This window comes from Mesoplodon mirus (genome assembly GCF_964341445.2).
Source record: "Mesoplodon mirus genome assembly, chromosome: 11".
Lineage (NCBI taxonomy): Eukaryota > Metazoa > Chordata > Mammalia > Artiodactyla > Ziphiidae > Mesoplodon > Mesoplodon mirus.
The window spans coordinates 62208679-62228446 of record NC_138987.1 but is presented as its reverse complement, the minus strand read 5'-3'; the positions used below and the strand labels follow the sequence as shown (position 1 = coordinate 62228446).

At 42.0% G+C, this 19768-nt stretch overlaps 1 pseudogene across 1 annotated transcript in view; it reads left to right on the top strand.

Moving 5' to 3' along the window:
• Positions 1-817: 817 nt before the first annotated feature.
• The window catches only part of LOC309811961 (thymidylate synthase-like), a 48899-nt pseudogene continuing 29948 nt past the window's right edge, over positions 818-19768 (top strand). The window contains exon 1 of the transcript in view: positions 818-870. The product of the transcript in view is annotated as a thymidylate synthase-like (transcript). The remainder of the gene's footprint in view (positions 871-19768) is intronic.

Here is a 19768-nt window from a genome sequence, read left to right as displayed (position 1 = left end):
TCACCCTCTGGAGGTGCCATAGACCTAATGGCTAGTCATCTGCCTTTATTACTGCTGCTTTCAGTTCAGACTGTTAGCCACGAAGACATGCACACCACTGCCACCTCAGTAGTGTGACACTGAACAAGTCAGTTTCTTCAACTATAAAACTGGAGGCATATATCAATTACATCTAAACAGAACTAAGAAAATTAATTAATTAATTAAACTAATGAATTAAAGTGACAAAAGAAATTGGAGAACTAGAAAATCCCTTGCTGACATCCTTTCCAACATCATGGTCAATGATCAATACAGTGAACCTCAGAACTCAAGTGGAGTTCTGAGCCCTAAGTGAAGAGCAATGGCCGCCGAAATTCTCACCAGAGTTGGCACGATATAGATTCTGCATCAGCTTGATTTTTACTTTGAACAAAATCTCCTGCCACTTCTGCCCACGACAGGTAACTGACTTCACTCTCACCTGGAGTAATATCAGTCACAAGTATTTAATGAGAAAAACTGTGTCTCTCCCATTTTCCCACCTTTAATGGTACCTCTTCCATCGTAGGCCTCAGTGCCTCTGACGTCAGGAGAATAGGGATAAAGGGTTTTTGCACTAAGGCCCACCTGGTGAACTCCTACCCGTCCTCAAGGTCAACTCAGTATCACCATCTCTGGGAGACTTTGCTTAAACCTTCCAGGTAGTTTTGTGCTGCTTCTCAGGTACCCTGTACATCAGCAGTCCCCAACATTTTTGGCACCAGGGACCGGTTTTGTGGAAGACAATTTTTCCACGGACAGGGCAGGGGAGATGGGTCAGCTGGTAATGTGAGCGATGGGGAGGATGAGTCAGGAGGTGATGCGAGAGATGGGGAGCGACGGGGAGCGGTAGATGAAGCTTCACTCGCTTGCCCGCCGCTCACCTCCTGCCCTGCGGCCCGGTTCCTAACAGACCATGGACCAGTACCACTCTGCAGCCCAGGGGTTGGGGACCCCTGCTGTACATGACTCTGTAATAAGACTCAACATGTTGTGAGGTATTACCTGTGTGTGCATGTGTGTCTCCAGCTAGACTGGGAGCAGGAATCAAATCTTACTGATTTCTGTTTCCTTTTTAGAAAAGCCCTTGACATACAACAGGAGCTTAAAAAATATCTGATGAATGAATGAGTAAATAAATGCTCTGCAATTATCATTGAAATGTATGTTTAAGCTCCAGGATTCCCTTGAGAAGGTAATTTTATCCTGCTCTTGGGTAGATGATTACATGGCCCTATATGTGGTTGACTTAACACTTTCTACAATTTGAGCCACTTCCCTTTGTTGGGTCCTCAGTGAAGACAGAGAACAAGTCAGCACCATCTATGCCTCACTGACCTTGTGGAAGATTCCCAGGTTTGCTTCAGGCTGTAGAATGGTCACCCCAGGAAAGGCAATAAGAAGGATGTCCACTTCAGAGGTCACCCTTTAACACCCTTTCTTTCTCAAACTGGCAGCTAATGCACTGGGGACAGGGCAGAAGCAGAGAGGAAGGTGTCACCAAAAGAACCCAATAGGAGTTGGGTAGCAGTTTTGCTAATGAGCTGTGGGTTTTGTCTTTATAATCCCCAGTGAATTGCTGCAGAGACTCGACTTCTCGAGTGGCCTGGCAAACCTGGGAAATGAACACACCTCCTGGGGGCTGAGAGTGGGAGGTTGGCCAGATTTAATGACTGAGCACAAGAAAATGGAAAAAGAAAATAACCTGGAAAGAGACTTTGTCCTTCCTTAGTTGGCAAGGGGGAAAGGGAGCTATTATTGTTCTGGAGAAGGTAGGGAAGAAAGGAAAATTGTGGTAGTGTCAGTAGGGGTTGGAGACAAGGATCCCCCTTATTCACACTCCGTGCTAATACCAAGGATGTGAGTAGGAGAGGATAACTGAGGAAAAGGCTCCTTGGAGGAGGAGACATAGGCAGGATTGTCCTCATGGAGACCAGTGATCCCAAAAGAGGGGACCTTTTTCCTGAGCCCCCAATGTGGCCATAGAACATAAGGTTTCTTGACACCTTGGGTAATCCAAAGTGACATGGTGGAAATTCAAAAGTCTGGGTTTGTAAAGGGTTCTCTTTACCAGTGCAGCCAACAGTAATTTGTGATACTGTTTTCCTTTGAAAAAATCACTATTTCTATAATCATGAGTCCAAAGAGTTTGCAAAACCTCTCAGAATCTGACCTTTGCCCACCTTCGGAAGTCCATATAAGTCATTCGAATGTGCAGTTCCCCTCGTGTGTCAAGCTGTATGTTCCACCCCTTGCAATGGCTCACATCCCTGCCACCTATTGGACCTCCAGACATCCTTCAAAACTCAGCTCAAATGTCTCCTCCTTTGTAAACCCTCTCATGATCTCCACAGATAGAGATAAATGCTCCTCCGACACACTAGCCATTGCAGCATTTTCGTGAGACTGCAATTGTTTGTTCACATGATTGTCTTCCCCACCTGACCGTGAGCTCTTGCAGGGTAGGGATCACACATCTTTGTATTCCTAGCATTCAGGACTTAGATATCTTAGACTCTAAACAAGTTACTGATAAATTTATTAACTATCATTTAATCAAAAAGTAAACAGCTGTCTAGGTAAAGGGATGTCTTCATGATCTGAGCAGACTCGAAGTTAACCTCCCCCCAAAATAAATCAGCTCTTGAGTATCAGGAACATCATACCCCAGAGAGATACATATTACATTAGCAAATCTCTTAGACTATTTTTCATTGGTAGGACCAGGATTCAAAAGTTTGAGGACTGTTAAATACTTACATACCCTATGACCCAGCAATTTCACTCCGAGGTTTATACCCAAGAGAAATGAACATGCATGACACACAGTTACACGTGAATATTTCTAGCACCTTTATTCATAATACTCAAAAACTGGAAACAACCCAAACATCTACCAACAGGCAAGTAAATAAACTGTGGTATGTTCATACAATGGGATATGAATATTACCCAGCAATAAAAAGGGAAAAGCTATGAATACATGGAACAACATGGATGAATCTCAAAACAATATGTTGACTAATTATTCCATTTATATGAAGTCAAACAATAGGCCGGAAAAAATGTATCTACGGTGGTTGTCTTGGGTGGGAGGATTTGACTAAAAAGGGGCACATGGGAACTTTCAAAGATTAAAAAAATGTTTCGTATCTCTATTTGAATGATAACCCAGGTGTACGTATTTATCAGAAATCATTGAACTTAAGATCTGTGCATTTTACTACATGTAAATTATTCTTCAATAAAGAAAAAAGTTTGAGGATTACTGCTATATAAAAACCATGCACTTCAAGAAGTAATGTTATACACATTTTCCCTTGGGAGATGGGAAAACTGGAGTATTGCTCTGTTCGAGACGTCACCTCATAAGAGAGAATATATGGCGCTATACCCAGCATAACGACAGTGCAAAATACAAACCCTTTTAAAAATGACAAACTGTCAGTCTATTAAAGAATCAAAGAGGAAAAAGTGTTGTTCAAGAGTCTTCATTAAAATTTCACTTTTGCTTGCCTGTCATAATAGATCTTAAATCAATTCTCTGATGATGAATTGACTATTATAATATTGCCTATTATTTTTAGCCTCTTTTTTATGAAAAGTGGAGAAAAATATTTTAACTTGAGGAGGCAATCAGGGAAATGTAATTGCAAATGACAGCGAACAAAGGCATTTTATGAAGCCAGAATGACTGGTAAGTGCTTTGAGATCAATGAACTAAGAGCTATGAGGCACGTGTCCGGTAGCTCAATAAGAAAATGCTTTCATTTTCAACAATCTGCACAAAGACTTCAACTGACATCAGTGGGCAACACATTTACCCAAAACCTATTATCTTACATTTGCTCCTAGGACTCAATTCAATGTTTCTCAGCCTTTAATACTAAACACCTCCTTGGTGCCCCAGTAAATACAGCAGATTCAGGAACTCCTTTACTGGTACACACACACACACACAAACACACAAACACACACACACACGCATACATTTATCTTCCACTCACTGGGTGTGCTTTGGAGTTATGTTCCAAACTCTCCCACTTATTAGCTCTGGAAACTTGAGCAATTTATTTAACCTCTGTTTTCCAGATTCCTCATCTGTAAAATGGGATAATAACAGAGCGTACCTCAGAATCGTTTACAGGTTAAATATGTGTTTAGCACAGGATCTAACCCATAGTAAGTCTCAGCAAATGCTAGAAGAAAAGCAACCACACAGTGGAACTTTAGAGATGGAAGAGACATTAGACATTATCAATTCATAAATAAGGTTACTGATGCTTAAAGAAGGAAATTGACTTCCTAAAATCATGCAGATATTTGATGACAGAAATGGTATTAGAACAGAAATTTCCTAACTCCCAGACCAATGCTTTTTCCAAAATCCCTGGTCTTTTGTCTTCTGTCCCCCAACTCTTACTATGCCAGGTACCCATGAATAAGAAGACCCTGTGATGAGCAGAGTCAAGAGACGCATATTCTACTCGCAGACTGACATCTCCCTGAACTTCTGATTTCTCTTCTGTAAAATGAAAGGATTGGACACATATGATTGCAAAGATTCTGACCAGTAATAGCATTCTGTGAGCCCCTTAGCAAGTCTAAACCCTGCACCATTTTTATGGGTGAACAGTGGGACAGGAATCACTTACACCACAATCTACAGTCTTCTGCTCTGACTGATCACTTTGTAAAGTTGTCCAGCCTTGTGCTCACTGCCTTGATATCTCCCTCCAATGTTTTCACCCTCTGCCTGGAGCAATGTGGACAGGAATGTAATGAGCACAGGTGAGGTAGGAAAAGGAGATCTAGGGAGGTTCTCTAGAAGGAGACTTGAGGGTGTGTTCCTCATGCCTGATGGTTTACACAATAGGCATCTAAATTAAAGAGCAACCAGCAGTTCTATAAGGGCACATAACGTGTTTGGCGGAAATAAGCAGTAGACAAAGTCTGAGAACTGAGTTCAATTCTGACTCCAGGATAATGTGTTCCTCTTCTTCCTCTACCATGAAAAAAAAGTGCTCATTTAAGGTAACAAGTTATGTACACACGAATTTTATAAGAACTGCCAGGTGTAGTAAGCATGTGAATGTCATAGGTTAAAGGAAGAATAGACCACTGTGATGAGACAGAAGAGGCCAACTCGTCATCCTCTCCACTGGCTTTTAGATAACTTAGGACAGACCCAGATTCAAAGCCGAGCTTCTAAAGAAGCAAGTGGCATAGAAGAGGCTGGCAGAGAAGACAACACAGGACAGGTAAAATGAATGGAGGTGGGGGGAAGGAAGCAGAGAAACACAGTCTGTCCTCTGGGCAGAACTGGGAGCATGAAATGGCTGCCTATCTTGTCCGGGAATTCTTTTTTCCTATATACCGCACATAGCCCATCATGTCCAAGGGCAGTGCCAGAGGAGTTGACCCACATAGGTGGGAACAGGTGGTTGATCAGCTCATCAAACATGAAGTAAAAGTAAGGACACTGAATAGTCCTACCCTTCACCCAGAGAGAGGACATACAGGCATTTCCTTCATAGGCTGAACAGAGAAAGGAACTGAGGATGCTTAGCTTAGAGAAGAGGTCAATTGAAGCAAAGAAGGAAGCTTCGAACATGAGAAGGGCTAAGCCATGGTGAAGGAAAGCAGTTACTTCTCCTTAACTAGAACGAACATAACTCTCATTGTCCCTAGAATGGTACTGGCTTTGTCTGTTGACCCAGGGCCAGTTTAGCCTTCGTCCTATTGGAAACATTTTTATTAAAGCTGCATTAAGATAACTCAGAATGGATTTGGTAGACTTCCACTTTGTACTTCCGCCTTCTGCCTTAATTCTCATTTAACTTTGTGTAAGACCTATATGCAATGAACAGAGATCTAACTTTTACACACGGTTTCCAACTGAAAGATGATTAACAACCCATCTCTCTTTTCCAGACTCTTTCCAGAGACAATGTAACCAGTACCTCCCTTTCAAGAATTGCATGCAGGGTGCTCACTCACCCATATGATAAAGGACATTCGTATACAAACACAGGAGAAACTACCCATCTCAGGTGTGGAAGACAGATTCAGTATTGCTCCCTCTACTGGCAGCTTGGGGGACTGGCCCCTGAGATGTCTGGATGCACAAAGACGGCACACCCCCCAGTTCACCAAAGCAGGGGTTCCCAAGCCCCAGGCCTTGGACCCTGGGGCTGTTAGGAACGGTCCGCACAGCAGGAGGTGAGCGGCGGGCAGGCGAGCGAGCGAAGCTTCATCTGTCCCTCCCCATCGCTCCCCATCGCTCACATCACCACCCGAACCATTCCCCACCCCCACCCGCACCCACGCCAGTGGAAAAAATGTCTTCCACGAAACCGGTCCCTGGTGCCAAAAAGGCTGGGAACCACCGCACCAAAGAGTGGGAAATGTGGGAAATTTAAAGTGGACTCTGGCCTGTCCCGCCATAGACTACAACACAGAAAGTAGTCTAAACACCCTACTCCAGTGTTTTTGCCATTTAGTGTAGGGAGTTTTATTATTTGGTAATTCTTTTTTATTTTGTAATAAACCTTTCGCAGCAATGATTTTTTAAGTGCTTATTAATAAAATAATAAGTACTAAATTTCTATTTTTCAAGAATGTTAAGAGTTACCATCCACCATGGGAGCTATAGTGATGTCACTGACCACATGAAAACCTGAAGACACGAATCTCTGAAAAGAGTCAGCGTCCACTTCAAAAGTTATTTTCAGAAGACTGTGCCCAAAGATAAAGGTTTAACACTGTCAACTGCACAAGATTTATTTATATATCACACTGAGACACAACTTTTGATCTAGATCAAATGACTGTTCTTCTAAATTAATATCACTTATTTTATATTCCAAATGTTTCTGTGCATATACCAAAAATAAAGAGAAGGCTGTGTGGATTGACTCTGTAAGCAGAAAAACTTCACAGTTAAAAACTGTCAGTTTTCTATTAGGATCAGCACTGAAGTTTCAAAGAGAAAATCAGTTAATTCCAAAAATAGCTCTAATATTTTCAATATTTCTACTCATCTCACGAAGAAGTTCAACAGTGGATATTAAAGTTTCTATGGTGGAAATATAATTTTCAGAGCACAGTGTCATGGTCAAAGCAATATTCCTACTAAATTAAGGAACCCATGGAGAGAACAGCCGAAAAGAAAACCTTGATTAAAATCCATGTGTTCTAATCATGCTGTGTCAATGGCTGTTCTGATAAGTCTGATATATTTCCTAGTACAAACAAAAAATATATATATAGGTACAACCTATGGAGCAGAAATGACTTGGCATTGGTTACAGTACAACATAATTTATAATTATGTCCAAATAAGTTGCAACATTCCACCAATAAAAATGTAACTACAATGGTAAAATTTACTAATTTTTTAATTTATATACATGGTTACAGTAATTGAACTTGAAAAATTTTTAATAAAGTTGGTGTATAATCCAAAAAAAAATTTGCTAATGAATTAGAAAACACATCAAAACACATTCATTTTAATTATTTGTAGCTCCTTTCACTTTCAAAACTCTTAATTTTTCTCAAAAGTGTCCTGATGGGCACCCCATCTAAAGCTTAGGAGAACAAAATGAATACAGGTGGAGTAAGGTGGTAAGAGGCAGATTTCAACTCAAAGCAAGAAAGAGCTTTCTTATAATCAGAGGTATTTGACAAGAGGGAGCACAGTGTGGTAGGAAGATGACCTAGCATAATGTCCAGCGTGGTAGCTGATTTCATTATTGACGATGGAATGGGCCACCTGAAGAGGCCATGTGCTCACCATCACTGGAAATGTTTAAACAGTGTCAGTGAAGAGACCTGCTTGAGTTGGAGGAGGATCCAGAATACCTCTGAGGCTCCTTGAAACTCTATAGTTCATTCATTCAACAAATAATCATTGCTGTCTCTTGCACTGCTCACCTTGGAGGTAGCTAGCCACTGTCGTGAGGCCTCTCACAAAGGTGTGTGAGATGATAATATTTGTTGTTTTAAGTCATTAAGAAAAAAAAAAACTGAGTGCCCACTACATGTTAAGCATGGTTCCAGTGGTGGAGAACAGCAGTGGTGAGTCCATGCTGTAACAACTGTATGTGAAAAATGTGAAAATAAGTATCTGAAAATGCTCTGAAAACTGTCAAGTACAACTCAGATGTGAGCTGTAATTATGGTTAAATTGAACTATATATTTATGTCTTTATCCTATATTTGATCATTAGTCATACATAGAGCTGTTTTATATACATGATTCTAGTCTTCCAGGTTCATGTTTTCAGATTTCTGTTTTCATTTGGGCACCTCTTAATTGGTGTTAACTTGTATGTAGTTTTGTGAAGCCATACTTCCATGTAAGAATGTTCTACCTCCAAGAATAGGTTATATGAATCTCAAGGTCAGGTCCCATCTTCCACCTTTCCACTTAGCCCTCACGGTGTTCAGATCAAGGTTCGGTACTCAGAGGTCTCTCAGGACACATGATTGGCTGCACAAAGATACTTTCTTCCCCATTTGGTGAGAGTCAAGTCTCAAATCTTTCACACTTTCTTTTATAAAGACTAAGCCCCCTTCTGTGCTCCTTCATTGTTCCTGCCTCCTATTATTCCCCCACAAAATGAAATGTTATTATGACCAGGATTCAGCAAACAAAACTAACACGACTCAAGTCCTTAAAACCCTAAGAGTACTTCTCAATAGAAGTTCAAATCCACTGGTGTGCCCAGCAGCTTTTGATTCCCAAAAAGATAAAAACCTGTGCCTTAATATCTAATTCTTTTCCACTCCCCTCAATCATACTGGATCCTTTTATCATTATTTTAATGTTTCTTTGCATAAATGGCTGAGAGCCTTCATTCTGTGCTCTTGAGAGCTGATCTGAATCACACCCACACAGATCATATTGTGTGAACTTGCCCTTATTTCCTGTGAATGTGCTGAAACCAAGCATGAACATTTCCAGTCAAACTGCAATTTTTTTTCAGGACCTTTACAGCATCCAAGTTCTGAAACCAGGGAGTTTTAAGAGCAGTTTCTAACACAAAACTGTGGATGCTCAATTTGCAGAGGCAAAAGGTTTCCAGTTCCCACATGTATGATTTTAATGTTTAGTAAAACCATACATAGTATTTGATCAACCACCACTCCTCTTCCATTCCCAACAACTGTTACAACAGAAAACTTCCACAACAACTGTAAGGATGCCAGGGGCTCCCCACTGTCTCCTAATATGCACATAACTGGGAAAATATTTGTGAAACTATTACTGATGTATGGTTCCTGTTCCCTGGCAGCCACTCCGTTATGATGGTGCAACAGGAGGTGAAAGTCAATGCCACATCAGGAAGGAGGAGAATGTGATGTGGAGAAAGGCCCTTCCAGACAGGAAGAGAAACTGGAAAGCTTTCCACTTCCAAATCCCAGTGCAATACGGAGAGGAGAGATCAAATGCCCGTGATTTCACTGTCCACTCTGAAGTGGGGCTCTGGGAGCAGGAGGCATGTTAGAAACATCCACACAGACAGACACAGAGAAGCACTGGAGCTTTTGGTAGGATTTGTGATTTGGTGTGTTTTCCTGGGCAGAGCTTGGGAAGCCTGGGAGGCTACAGGGAGGGCTTCATCCTAAGCAGCATGGGAAAAAAGTGTAGCCCTGGTAGAGGGAGGAGCCCAGACAGAGGAGCCCTGGCAGTGCTCCTGGCTGCCCTAGGCTTGAGCAAGGCATGCAACCAACAAGGACCTACTGTATAGCACGGGGAACTATACTCAGTGTCTTGGAATAACCTAGAATGGAAAGGAATTTGAAAAAAAAAAAAATATATATATATATATATATATATATATATATATATATAACTGAATCACTTTGCTGTGCACCTGAAACTAATTCAATGTAAATGAACTATACTTCAATTTAAAAAAATTTTTTTAAGAAGGCATCCAAGGGCTTCCCTGGTGGTGGAGTGGTTAAGAATCCGCCTGCCAGTGCTGGGGACACGGGTTCGAGCCCTGGTCCGGAAAGATCCCACATGCCGCGGAACAACTAAGCCCGTGCACCACAACTACTGAGCCTGCGCTCTAGAGCCTGTGAGCCACAACTACTGAAGCCCGCGTGCCTAGAGCCCGTGCTCCACAAGAGAAGCCACCACAGTGAGAAGCCTGCGCACCACAACTAAGAGTAGCCCCCACTCGCCACAACTAGAGAAAGCCCGCACACAGCAACAAAGACCCAACGCAGCCAAAAATTAATTAATTAATTTTCTTTTAAGTTTAAAAAAAAAAAAAAGAAGGTATCCAAGAGATCTGGGACCTCTCACCTGCTCCGGAACAGGGGTTCAGAGACCAGAGGGGACCTGTGAGGGGCTGCAATTAGGACAAAATGGTTGCTGCAGTCAAGGGCCTCATGATCAGAGCCTAAAGCAAGAACTCAATATTGGGGATCTGACCTCCAAATGAGCAGGTAGGCCCTCTCCAACAGTAGCACAGGGAACAGGCAGATCAGCCATGGCCCGGTGAAGATCAATGAGGAACCAAAGGACACTGCATGGGTCTGAAACTCCCATCTCTCCCCTGCTCACACGAGGTCACACACACCCTACCCTTCCACCTATCTAGGTACCATTTTAGAGTGGGAGAGGCAGGGGGGATGGGCATCTAAAAGACTGAATATTTACCCAAAGGGGACTTAGTCAACCAAGAGAGACTATTTAAACCCAACGGTACAGAGATAGCGTAAATTGACAAGTTTAAAGTTAATTTCCACACCTCCCACTACCTACCCCCACCCAGCTTGAGTGTGGTCTGGTAAAGGAAGATCACATCAGTTTTAGGAAACAAAGAAACTCCATTTGCTTTGCCCATCTGTGTGAGGCATGTGAATTTTAACATACCACTATCCACAGTCCTAAGTTCTCCGTTGCTACAGCCAATTTTATTTCAAAATGTTATTTCAAATGTTGTATTTTTTGTTCAATCCCAATAAGATTTCTCTTTTTCTTCTAGGTGTCATCTCATCAAGATGTATCTGAGAAAATTTTGAGAGCTGGTAAAAGATGCCACCAAAAAATCCCAATACTGCCCTGACAAAACCAACGGGGGGACGTCCCTGGACTGCCAGCCATGGGGTCCGAGGGCTACGCTGACTTAACACAATCAGAGGAAGGAAGAAGTGTGTGTGTGCAAGGTTCCAGCAGCCAGTGCCGAAGAGCTCTGCCATTCACCCACTGAAACATTCATAACCAGACTGGGGGCTCCAGGGGTGGCTAAATGTTAAGGGAGACCTTTAAATTTCCCCAAATGAAACACCCGTCCCCTCCAAATCTGTGAAGCCTCAACAGTGGCTGCAGGCTGACCCAGTAGTAGGAGGTTAAAATGACCACCCTACACATACACAAACACACATACGCATGTGCACACACACACATACACACACACACGCAGCAATCTTCTGTTAAACAGCTCCCCACAGGCACCATAGCATGCCATCGTCATTGCTACGAGGCAAACCCATCCCCTCCCTCATCCCACAGGCACAATCTCCCGCTTGAGACTCCACATTATCTATTTGTAAGTTATTTTCCTCCATTTGAGTTCACCCTTAATGTTCCATTAACTTCTTCAAATCCTTTTTGGAAAGAGAAAGTGAATGAGCAACTTCATTTTATTTGTATAAAAGTAAATACCATTGGAGAGTAACCTGGGACAGGAGGAAGAAGGTAGAGCATGTGCGTTTCTCAAGGCAGCCAAAGCCCTACAGGACAGGGCTCCAGGGTTTGACTGCTCTGTTCCTTCTACTGCTAAAGACAAGGTCCATTCCTGCTCACAATCTCCTCTGCTTTCATCTGTCCAGAGCCTGCCATTGTTTTAGTTGTTCAAGCCTGAGACTCCATTCTGCATAGTGATGTCAGAGGCCTTTGCCTTCCTCTAATTAGCCTTGCTTCTATTGCTGAAGCCAATTTACACTTAACAACTTCCCTCTGAACTCTTTTCGGGGCAGCACGCCCTCGGTTATAGAAGACACACAGTTATACTATGGTTTGATAACAGTAGTAAAGTGCTAGTTCTTTCTTATATTCTGCCTTGTAAAATGTCTCCTTTTGCTCACATCTCAGGCAATAATTAGAACCTGGGAGGTCTGCTGTTAAAAAACAAATAGGAAGGCATCCTCCTTCCACATAATTTTCTTCCTCCTTGAGGTCCAGGTCTCATTGGATGAAAAGTCCAGGGCACATGGGTTGTATTTCCCAGAGTTGTTCCCTTCATTTTTACTTCTAGAAACTTAAAAAAAAAAAAAGGTCTCTATCAATATTTAATGATAGCAATTATCTTTAAACTGGCAAAAGTGCCTTCCATTACAAAAGGTAGAAGGACAACACTTGTGTAGCCCTGGTATAAAGATTCTTGTTCCATTACATCCACTAGGGGGAAAGGATGTCATAAATAATTAACTACCTAAAATGGTTGCCATGAATAATAACGTGGTCAGCCAGGACTTCCATCAATATACAGAATCAATCCTGTGAGGATGCCATCACCTGCAACCATACACACAGCCCTCTACTGCTCACTCCTGAGGCGACCCCAAGTACCTGTTTCCACCCTGACTACACCGCCTCTTCCTGAACTCGCAGCAGTGAGACCTGAAATCCTGAGAGAGGCAAGATGTTTTCTAAAGAGAAATGTTAGGTGTAAGCAGAGACCTCAGCCTAGCATGTCACTACTGATGCAGAGAAGCAGCCTGGACCCCAGTGCCATCCTCACAGACTCTGTGATCTCTGGCCATTGGCCTGAACTCTCCCAGACTCTTCCAAGGACTGACTGTGTGACTTCCACCAACACAGTTTACAAAAAGAAACAGAAAAGAAACTGAGTTTTCATACGAAAAATGATTGAGCATTTACATCTTCCCAAATACTTCTAGAACTCTAATCCAACAAAGCTGTTCATAAAAAATTACTGATAAAAACAAATTAGAAGCCACCTTCTTAGCAGTACAGCTGACTAGTTCTGCCATCTGGACCACAGTGCACTGAGGCTACTCACTGCTGGGACACTCACTATTTTGACCTACCTGGCACTTCCTGCCACTGCTGCTGCAGCTCCTTCTCTGAAGAATGCAGCTCTCCCTGGAAAAGGAGTAAAGAAGACCAAGGGGCTATCACATCTGATCCTTTATCACCTCTTCCTGAACATGGAAGAAAAGTTCTTCATGAGGACACCCTGAGAATTTTTCCCAGCTTCATCCTAAACCTGGAATCCAGACCTTGCATGCTTTACACTGGGTTCATCGTGTATTTTCTACTCAAAAATATCCCCGTCGTTACCGCAACCACCTTCTCCACCAACACAACATTCTGTTGCTTATCCCTGTAACTAAAAGAATATGGATCATCTCTAGGAGAATCAGCTGCTAAATCCAGTGGGCAACTATTCACCTAGCTAGATGAGTGAAGCTTGCTTCGATAAGCACATCCAGGATTTCACTGATTGGGAAAAGGTAACAGGCCTCGGTTCAGATGCCCCACTATCTGTTTGATGTCCATAAGAAAAATATTACTCACGGTCTTGAAGGATTCTTGCCCAAAATGGCACCATGATAAAGAATACAAGGAAGGGGCTTCCCTGGTGGCACAGTGGTTGCGAGTCCGCCTGCCGATGCAGGGGACACGGGGTCGTGCCCCGGTCCGGGAAGATCCCACATGCCGCGGAGCGGCTGGGCCCGTGAGCCATGGCCGCCGAGCCTGCGCGTCCGGAGCCTGAGCTCCACAACGGGAGAGGCCACAGCAGTGAGAGGCCCGCGTACCGCCAAAAAAAAAAAAAAAAAAAGAATACAAGGAAGCAAAGAATCACATGGGCTACCAGAACTTGATGTAGAATATAACATGTTGAGAGAAACAGAGTCACGTAGCCAGTGGTGTGGAGCAGAAACTGTGCAGAGCACCTCTGCCTGGCAGGAAAGGAGACAAATGCCAAGAGCAACTCAGATTTGAAGCTGCAAAGAAGTTTCCATAAATGCATCTCATTTTATGTGAGAGAGCAGGAAGCAGTTTGTAGTCTGAATGGAAACTAGTCTATATGACAGTGAAACCTTTCTCTGTATAATGTTGGCCCTAAAACTAAACCTTACCTTCACTGAAAATAAAAGTTTGGTATTTGGCAATACTTACTCAACCATCTCTCCCAACTCTACATTCTTTTCATTTTTCTGTGACTATTAATAATTAATTAAATGTGGTATGTTACTAAAGATTATCAAGTTATGACTTAACTATATAACTCAATCTGCCATCTTGAAAAGAAGTAACAGCTTAATTGAGGTTTACAAAATTCAAGGAAGGCAGGGAGGGAGGGAACAAGATAGAGAGGGAAGAGACTGGAAAAAATCCACTCGTCTAAAAGTAGGGGATGGGGGGCTTCCCTGGTGGTGCAGTGGTTGAGAATCTGCCTGACAATGCAGGGGACACGGGTTCGAGCCCTGGTCTGGGAAGATCCCACATGCCGCAGAGCAACTAGGCCCCTGAGCCACAACTACTGAGCCTGCGCGTCTGGAGCTTGTGCTCTGCAACAAGAGAGGCCGCGACAGTGAGAGGCCCACGCACTGCGATGAAGAGTGGCCCCCGCTCGCCGCAACTAGAGAAAGCCCTCGCACAGAAACGAAGACCCAACACAGCCAAAATAAATTAATAAATTAATAAATTTTAAAAAGTAAATAAATAAGTAAAAAAAAGTAGGGAAGGGACTTCCCTGGTGGCACAATGGTTAAGAATCCACCTGCCAATGTAGGGGACACGGGTTCGATCCTTGGTCCGGGAAGATCCCACATGCTGCAGAGCAACTAAGCCCGTGTGCCACAACTACTGAGCCTGCGCTCTAGACCCTGTGAGCCACAGCTACTGAACCTGCAATCCACAGCTACTGAACCCGTGAGCCACAGCTACTGAGCCATGTGCCACAACTACTGAAGCCCATGCGCCTAGAGCCCTTGCTCTGCAACAAGAGAAGCCACCACAATGAAAAGCCCGCACATCACAACAAAGAGTAGCCCCCGCTCACCACAACTAGAGAAAGCCCGCGCACAGCAACAAAGGCCCAAGGCAGCCAAATAAATAAATAAATAAATTTATTTATTAAATGAATAAATAAAAGTAGGGGAATGGTAATCTATACAATGGAATATTTATGGGGCTATTAATATTATTTTCACCAAAAAACAGTTTATGTCATGGGGAAATGTTCATGATATGTTAAGTAAAAAGAAAAAGCAGGAAATAACACATTATAAGACAAATTTTCTAAAAAAATAAAACAACTTAGCCCAGGTAAAAATACCCCAAAATATTAACCTTTTTTTTCCCTTTGATGATATGATACAGGGATTTCTATCTCCTTTATATTTTTCTGTACTTCCTATAATATATACATGTAACTTTTATGTTCAGAAAAATAATGGTGTTTTTAAAAGAATATCTCAGTCATAAGAGGGTTGATCAAGGACTTAAGCATATAAAAAATGAGCTAAAAGATCAGAGAGGCAGACGTTGGCAGTGACCTTCCAAGTTCCATCTGGGGTATGACCCTGGAGATGACCCCAGCCGATACTAGGGGCAAGTGCAGCAGGCTGTCACTGACTGATGCTATTCAGGATTCAGATCAGAACCACCTTTTCATTTTGGGGGTTCATTCTCTCACATTGCTAGAAAGTTTATTTTAGGTTCAGTTATATCTGAGTTGATTAAGTGGGTAAAATTTCTAACCTGTGATTATTCCCTAAACCGGCCATGTTTTATGATTTTCTGCAATGATTAAAATAAGCTTTACAAGTATAGAAGTGTAGTCTTGTAGCAAGACAATTTGACAGCAAGACAGTCCCTATCTCTTTATATTGCATGGAAGAAAAATCCAGCCAAGAAATCTGTCCCTTATTGTAGAGAACAGAGGGTTTTAATCTTTTGAGAAAGATTTTAATCTTTCTCAAACATTTTCATCTTAGTTTATTGTTCAGCTATCCAAAGCCCTTTGTTTATCTTATTAGATCATAAATCCAATTTAATAGCATGCAGAAACTAAGCAATTTTAGGTCCAAGCAGACTGTTTACTAGCTTTCCTTTAATTAAAGATGATTTTCCTCTTAAAGGAGACTCATGCTTCTGATTTTATATTTTCTTTCTCAAAGAGGGAGCTTACATTGTTTCTATATACAGCGCACCTGCTGGCAACAGCAGTACCAGGTGTACCTGACAGTAACCTTCAAGCTGTGATGTTTGAGGTGCTTCCCTACGTTTTCATAGGGAAGGGGATTTGGGTTAATATAGGTCAGTGAGTCTGAGGAGGGCTAAGAATGTTTCTAGTGGACTTTTCAGAACTATTTGGCCTTAGTATCTCTGCACAGAACTCCCCCACACCCTACCCTTCTCTAGAGCACCAATGTTTCTCCAAAGTCTGACACTTGCAGCCCTCAAGACTTAGATTCCTACTCAACATTTATCTGTGTTTTCCCAATGCCTAATAGAACTCATGCCCTAAGCAGAAGTGTATTGAGCACCTCCACCTTAACAGACACTGTGATAGGTCTGAAGGCACTGAACAAGGTAGACCCAGTTGCCATTCTCATAAGAGTTCATTCAATAGGGAGAAATAGATGAGAAAATACGTAAACCCAATTTCGGCGAGTGTGAGATAAATGAAGAAAATAAAACAGGGTAATGGAATAGAAAGTGATGAGCACAAGTGTTTAGGTTGGATGAACAGGGAAGGCTCCACTGAGGAGGAGGAATTTAAGCTTAAATCTCGTGCAGAGGAGGAGCTGTCATTAATAGAGCAAGGGAGGTGCACACGAAGAAGAGAACTCAAGTTCAAAAGGCCTGAGGCAGAGCAAGTTTGGTTCGTGAAAGGAACAAGCAGGGAGCCAGCCTGGCTAGAATCGAGGGAGAGGAAAGCCAGATGACGTTAGAGACGTAGACTGAGGCCAAGTCCTGCAAGATCTTGTAAGAAGGAAGCTCAGATTTTTAAACATGGATGGGAAGATACCAAAGCATGTGGTATCACAGTCTGAAGAAGCTACCATCTCATCTATAAAACTTACGAAGGATGATCTTGGTCTATACCATTTTACTTCAAGCCACCCCCAGCACTGGGATTTCCTATCAGACAAAGCTCCGGGGTATCTGCCCAGGATCATAAATAAGAGGCAGGCAAGTTAGTCCTTCTGTATTCATTTTTCATCCAAAATACTTTTGCTTTCCCTTTACCTTTGAAAGATATCACAAATTTTAATTGTGGTTAGGGAGAGTGTAACCAAGGTCCACATTCCCAGCTGCCTAACCAATACCTCCACGAGTGCCCCAAACTCAATCACGACCCACTCCCACCTGTCCTCTCTGAAACCCAGCTCTCTCCTAGTGTCCTCCACCCAAGGACCAACACCCTCACTTCTCAAGTTTCACAAGCCAGGTATTTAGGAATTATCCAACACCTTGCACACTGTCGCTCCTTATTTAACCCTCATCAAGTCCTCCTAAAACCCTCAATTCCATCTGCTTCTCTCCAGCTCAACCACCACTGAGATCTCTGATTCAAAGCACGATCAAACAGCAAGTATCTCTGAACTGGCCTTCTCACAGTCACTTTTGTTCTCCTGTGATACACTGCAGCCTGAACAGTCTTAAAGGTGCTTAAAGCTCTGCAGTGGCTTCTCGATATGCTTAGGACAACCACTAATCCAGCCTACGGGGTTCTGAGTGGCCAGGCCATGTTACTCACTCCAGACTCATCTGTATATCTGTGCTCCAGCCATCCCGGCCCCAATCAGTTCCTCAAATCATCATGCTTCCTTTCATCTTAAGGTCTCTGCCCTTATTTTTACACCCCATATCTTGCCTTCACCTGATTAATGCCTACTCATTTTTCAGATCTCACCACAAACACCATTTCCTTAGGAAAGTTTTCTTGGGTTTCCCTATTTTATTTTCTCATAGCTTGTATATTCATTTAGCTCTTATGAAAACAGTGGAAACACTGCACAAAACTAATTCAATTGTTTTTATTTCACTTCTTGATACATGCATATTCTAGCAACCAACCCTCTACCTTAGGCTAACTGATGACTAAGGAAAGTAGCTGGCTAACGCAGGGAAGTAACACAGGTGAAAAAGGACAAGATAGAGTTCTCTGGTATTTTACATTTCTTAGAATGCTATTGCTAGCTTTCATCACTCAAAGCAAGTTCTGGTTCAAATGGAAAGTGTGGCTTCTTGGGTAGGGTTGCCAGAGTTTTCAAATAAAAAGTGCATGACAATTAAAATCTGAATCTCAGATAAATAACAAACCATTTTTTAGTATAAGTACATCCCAAATATTGCAAGGGACATACCATATCTTAGGGCTGTGGGTGGCCCCTGCTTCCTCAGTCATAGGTATAACTTTCTTTTTTTTAACTGTGATAAAATACATGTAACATAAAATTTACCATACTAACCATTCTTACAGTTCTGTGGCATTAACTACATTCATATCGCTGTGCAACCATCACCACCAAACATCCATAGAACTATTTTTATCTTGCAAAACTGAAACTCTATACCCATTAAACACAAACTCTTCATTTTCCCCTCCCCAAAGTCCCTAGCAACCACCATTCTACTTTCTGTCTCCATGAATTTAGCTACTCTAAGTACTTCATATGATCTAATCATAGAGGTTTTTTACAGTATCTTATAGTCCTTTTGCGACTGGCTATTTCACTTAGCACAATGTCTTCAAGGTTCATCCATGTTGTAGTACATGTCAGGATTTCCTTCCCTTTTTGTAAAAAATTTTTAATCTTTTTTCAGCTTTATTGAGGTATAATTGACAAAAAATGTATATATTGAAGGTGTACAATGTGATAGTTTCATATAAGTATACACTGAAATGATCACCACAATCAAGCATTCATTACCTCACATAATTACTTTTTTTTTTCTTTTCATCCCCTACCCTCCTCCCCTCCGGCAACCACCTGTTTGTTCTCTGTATCTATGACTCCGTTTCTGTTTTGTTATGTTTGTTCATTTGTTTTATTTTTTAGACTCCTCATATGAGTGAAATCATACCATATTTGTCCTCCTCTGTCTGACTTATTATCTGTCTCACTGAGCATACTACTGTCTAGGTCCATCCATGTTGCTGCAAATGGCAAGATTTCATTCCTTTTTATGGCTAATATTCCATTATATATATGTACCATGTCTTCTTTATCCACTTGTCTATCAATGGACACTTAGGTTGCTTCCATATCGTGACTATTGTACATAATGCTGCAATGAACATAGGGGTGCACATATCGTTTCAAATTAGTGTTTTTCTTTTCTTCAGAAAAATACCCAGTGGATCGTGTGGTAGTTCCATTTTTAATCTTTTGAGGAAACTACATACTGTTTTCCGTAGTGGTTGCACCAATTTACTTTCCCACCGACAGTGCACAAGGATTACCTTTTCTCCACATCCTCACCAAGACTTGCTTTTTGTTGTCTGTTTTGGTGATAGAGATTCTGACAGGTGTGAGGTGATATCTCATTGTGGTTTTGATTTGCATTTCCCTGATGATTAGAGATGTTGAGCGTATTTTCACATGTCTGTTGGCGATCTGTAAGGATGTTGGGAAAAACATCTATTCAGCTCTTCAGCCCATTTTTTAATCAAGTTTTTTGTTCTTTGTTTTTTTTGATGTTGAGTTATATGAGTTCTTTGTATATTTTGGATAT